Here is a 6,000-nt window from a genome sequence, read left to right as displayed (position 1 = left end):
TTGCACTTTTGATCAGCCATCGTGTAAAAAAAATGTAGGAAGACCATCGTGCCCATTACCTTAAAAACTTCCTTGCTTAATTGAGATTCTAAAAAGGTATCACAAGCCTATGTATTCTGTATTATTTTTATCTTATTGCTACTTGAATAGCAACTAGTATGAAAACTGCAAAAATGAGTTTTTCTCGTAATAGTTAAATTAGGACTGCATAGTGGCATTAAATACAAATGGATAATTTTTAGCGTAGAAATTTTAATAAAGAAACATTTCATCATCATCATCATCATCATTTCAGCCATAGGACGTCCATTGCTGAACATAGGCCTGTACCCCAATGATTTTCATAATGACCGCTTAGTAGCGGCCTGCACCAAACACCTTCCTGCTTACCTTTATGAGGTCGTCGGTCCACTTTGTAGGTGGACGTCCTACGATGCGCTTTCCGGTACGTAGCCTCCACTTTAACCCTGCTGCCTCAGTTCTGCAAACTACTGTGCCCTGCCCATTGCCACTTCAGCTTGCTGATCCGTCGAGCTATGTCAGCGACTTTAGTTCGTTTACGGATCTCCTAATTTCTGATACGGTTTCGTGAAGAAACCCGAGCATAGCCCCTTCCATAGCACGCTGTCCAAAAAATCCACGTTTCCGAGCCGTGTATTATCACGGGTATCTGTCTATAGGCACATTTATAAGGTTTAAAACAAAAATTAAGTAATCACAAAAACGCAGAACGGACGGCCAATGGGGCAACAGGGTTCAAGTGGAGGCTACGTACCGGAAAGCGCATCGTAGGACGTCCACCTACAAAGTGGACCGACGACCTCATAAAGGTAAGCAGGAAGGTGCTGGATGCAGGCCGCTACCAAGCGGTCATTATGAAAATCATTGGGGTACAGGCCTATGTTCAGCAGTGGACGTCCTATGGCTGAAATGATGATGATGATGATGATAAAATGTTGCTTTATTAAAATTCCTACGCTAAAAATTATCCATTTGTATTTAATGCCACTATGCAGTCCTAGTTTAACTATTACGAGAAAAACTCATTTTTGCAGTTTTCATACTAGTTGCTATTCAAGTAGCCATAAGATAAAAATAATACAGAATACATAGGCTTGTGATACCTTTTTAGAATCTCAATTAACCAAGGAAGTTTTTAAGGTAATGAGCACGATGGTCTTCCTACATTTTTTTTACACGATGGCTGATCAAATGTGCAAGACAATGAATTAATTTTTCCTTCTCTTCTGCAATTTCTTAAAATTTTCATACTTTCAAACTAGTTTGTTGAACTTTGCTCTTTTCTTTTGGTAGCCCAACTATCCCTTGTGATAAGGAAAAAAACTAGATTGAAAAGTATCCTCATTTGTAGAAATGGCATGAGAAAAAGTAATCGCAGGTGGCAATTTTCTAAAAATGCATAAAAACTTAAAAATCTTGAAAACGGTGATATTTTTACTGGGGTCAAAAATGGACGTTAGGGAGATCATGGCGAGGCCTATCGATGGTTACAGGGTTATCCATTGTTTTTGGGACACCCTGTATAAGCATGAATACTACTAGTTAGTGAATTTATGCAGAATACGCATTGATAACCGTAACTGAAGTTTTATGTAATAAAAGAAGGAAAGGAAGGATTAAAAGTAAAGAATCCAAATCATCTCAAAATCTTAGTGATATTTCGCTAAGGCTGTAGAAGAGTTAGCGATACTTTTCTTGCTTTATGAAATGGAAATGGTTGGTTGTTGGTTAGTATCAATGTTACTGTAAAAGGTCAAAGAATATATTATTTTCAGAAAATTCTAAAGTTGCTGGTATTTATAGGAAACAACGGTAGGCGGTGTCACTTGCTTCCTATTCGTATTTACATAAAAAGTCGTTTAAGCCATCCTTGTATCAATATTTCTTTAAACAATTACCTGAGCTTGATATCTACTGAAAATAACTAGTTACAGCACAAGACCGTCTACATTTCATTCTTCATCCATCATTGTAACAAAACCTTTGACAAAGATTCACAACTCAAATCGGAACATTCTGAAAAATGGGATTTACTTCGCATGACAGTGGGTAATAGCTGTGATTCAAATGGTCATATCCATGGCTCCATGACATTTCCCATGGACGTGTCTGACATACACATACTAACCCTCTTTACCCTAAGAAAGGTTGCATTGTACAATCTTCAACATTTAAGTTTTCCTTACTGTAATAGATAGAAGGCACATAATGTGAATCTTCTCTCGCTACTGACTGTACACTCTAGGTAATAATTCATTTGTCTGCTGACATTTCAGCGGGTTCACCCACGATTTCAGAGTGACCTTATTTCTTTTACCTGTCTACCTCTATTTTCGGCATAATAGACAAAAATGTATTCTTTATTCAATGGCCGAGGTTACTTGTTTAATAACTTATACGCTTTTACAAGACTTAGGTACTTATTCTCACTATTGTAATAATCTTTATAGATGAAAATCATTTGAGTTGTATTGAGTAAGTAACAATTGATTTCTATTCTCGATTGCAAAGTTCCCCTTTTCTTTTTTTTATATTTGACGTTCATAAGTGCCACTTGTGGTCTAAACTGAATAAATATTTTTGATTTTGATTTTGATTTTCGATTTGCTGGTTCTTGAAGAGCTACCACAAACTGTTGATACATTTTATTTTTATACACTTCACACATTTTTTATTTATTTAAACACCAATAAAAAGTGATTAGCTAATTAGTTGACTGATGCATAAAGACCAAAAATTTTAGTAACTAACTAAACAACTAACAAACTAACTTGACCTTAGACAGAACTCTGTTTAGATTGAAAACATTTACTAGTGTTTGAGGTATTCAGCAAACACTCTCTTTTACTCGTACAAAATCTTGAATATAATAATTTCGAATTTTCCAGAGCCGCATTTCTATTCTATTCTAATACTAAGAAGCCACACGAACCAATACTCTGAGCTCCTTAATGCACTGTGCCTTAGAGCCTTAGATATTACGTGATCAAACGGTATTACCCACAAATTACGTGGAGCGTGTAAGCAAAACAGATACGGAACCTATTACCTGCAGATTGGGCTCCTTACCGTCGAATAACGAGCCAGAACATGGAATAATACTGTAGCAGAAACTCAAATGGCAATGCCGGTTTCTAGATATACGTCTACAGTACCTACAGAGCTGTGTTACATAGCATAAATGATCTGACAAAGAGCATGCTTGCTACTGAAGGTACTCGTATTTACACACACAGAGAGGTGTTTGGATTTTTGTCAATGTCATATCTGTCAATGTCATGTCAAAAATAACCAATCATGCAGCATTTGGACCTCGCGTCTACGTATTGCCATCTGGCGGATTTTTCAATCCCTCATTAATAAAAAACATTGAATAAAATGAAACGATGCACAGTGGCCTCATATTTACATAGTAATAGAGGCCATTTTATAACAAAAATGTAAAGTCTGATGTGCTTTCATCTGCATAATTATGAGACGAAGTTACTTCACGTCATATCATCTTAAATAGCAGGGTCATTACCATGAGTATACGTTAGGTGTGCTCGCTAGCGACTGCGTAAAAAAATGACATTAAATGTATGACATATTGTGCAGCGTCCCTACCGGCTACTTTCAAGAAATAAAATCTTCATAGATTCTTTTGACGTACTCGCTAGCGAGCACACCTACGTAAACTCATAGTAAGCACATAGGTCATTATTAGTGACTATTATGCCAGTTGTAACCGTGCTAATACGCGTGTAAAGTGATCGAACCTCTCTTACACTACACCACTTCCACAATTCCACATTCGCCTGCTACAAAGATACAAAACTTGGGTACACATAATAGATATCTTATTTACCCTTAAGACCTTTCCACGCATTCGAAATCTCACGAACACCGTCACGTACCTCCGAATTTACGAGGACATTCGTTCGTTCTTTCAATCACACGTTCCGAGACACGAAAATCTCTTATTTGAGTGAGTGTACTCGCAACAAGAATCAAGCCGTAATGTCGCGCTATAAAACGACACTCGATTCTGAAAAATGTGAAGGAATTTGTAGAGAAAGTATCAATACTGGTGAGAAAAGTACAGCGAATGCTTTATTAAACTTTATTGTGCGATATTTTTTGGGATAGACACATTTTTAATGTTATATGATTTGGGAATCCGAATAAGATGATAATATTAAAAATGTTTTTTATCGAAAAATACCTTCTACATAGTTATTTCACTCAACAGTCAAAATGTATTTAGATTATTCTCACAACTCATAAGAAGCACAGTCACAAAATGGTTTGTATCGCCGCAGTATTAGTTGTACTTGTACCTACAGTTGACAATATGTACATGAGACTAAGTACATAAGATGCCACAGTATTTATTTTAAATGTCGCCGCCATACAGCGATTGTCAAACTGAAAGTGAGATAGATCCACAAGATTGGAAGAACATGACGTCATTGTTCGCCTACAATTATACAGTGTGAGTCACGTTAAAGTGTACATATGAAAATAGATGAAACTAGACCTATTTTTATTGACAAAAAAGAGGTCAAAAATTTTTTGAGATTTTTTTATATTTTTTATAGAATTTTTTTCTTCAAATTACTTATTGTAAAGAAAACGTAATAACTTTTAAACTAAGCGGTATATCTTGATAAAATAAAAACAGTAATAATGCTAAATAACAGGCAATACTAAAAAAATACATAAAATACACAAGAAAGGCCAACAAATAATAAAAAAATTATACTTTTTGAAAAAAATCCGCTTAAAAATTCGTGTTTTTTTGGTTATTTGATAAATTTCTCCAAAAAATGCCCCTATAACCGGTAGTTTTTATTACTTTGTATTATTCTCTATCGTATTACCTTCGTAAAACGAAAAATCGCATGTCTCTATCCCTATCACAACGTTTGCAATGATCGTTTGAACTAAGCCTCTCCGGGCGCGCCATTCAACGCTTCGTTAACAACAAAACTGAAAATGGCTCTAGATTTGTAATTTTGATAAAGACAAGTTAGATTTCAAATAAAAACAAAAGATTTCGAAGTAAAATAAGCATTTTAGTTAAAATTAAAATTGTCTCTACCTGTAGCGGAGAATAATGTTGTGGCAGGCCTTTGTTCAAACGATCATAGCAAATGTTGTGATAGGGATAGAGACATGCGATTTTTGGTTTTACAAAGATAATACGATAGAAAATAATACAAAGTAATAAAAACCACCTGTTATAGGGGCATTTTTTAGAGAAATTTATAAAATAACCAAAAAAACACGAATTTTGAAGCAGATTTTTTTTTCAAAAAGTATCATTTTTTATTATTTGTTGGCATTTTTTGTGTATTTTATGTATTTTTTTAGTATCGTCTGTTATTTAGCATTATTACTGTTTTTATTTTATCAGAATATACCGCTTAGTTTAAAAGTTATTACGTTTTCTTTACAATAAGTAATTTGAAGAAAAAAAATTCTATAAAAAATAAAAAAAACATCTCAAAAAATTTTTGACCTCTTTTTTGTCGATAAAAATAGGTCTAGTTTCATCTATTTTCATATGTACACTTTAACGTGACTCACACTGTATAGACATTTCCCAGTCTGCTCTACCACTTCAGTGTCTGTTACGATTCTGTTATTCGACAATAAAGAGCCCAATTTGCAGGATTGCCTGCACCATTAAGGCTCAGTATCAGTTTTGCTTACACGCTCCCGGTAATTTGCTGGTACTATCGTTTGATCACGTGAAGGTGAGTATAGACTGGTGCATTTCTATGTAATGTACGTTACAAACCACTAAAACAAGCTTACGTCAACACAAAACTCAATTCATCATAACTCAAGCTTTAAACCATCAATAGATGTCCGTAAACGCGAAATACAAATCCCATCCCCTATTTTATCTTGCTTTATAGATACGATAACCAAAATAGACGTCGTCAGAGCCTTTTGAGCAATAAAGCTGGCTGATAAAATTCATCAAATTAC

Source organism: Ostrinia furnacalis, unplaced genomic scaffold, assembly GCF_004193835.3.
Source record: "Ostrinia furnacalis isolate ACB-3 unplaced genomic scaffold, ASM419383v2 OfSCF4042, whole genome shotgun sequence".
In the NCBI taxonomy this organism is placed as follows: Eukaryota; Metazoa; Arthropoda; class Insecta; order Lepidoptera; family Crambidae; genus Ostrinia; species Ostrinia furnacalis.
This window is presented reverse-complemented; position numbering follows the sequence as displayed.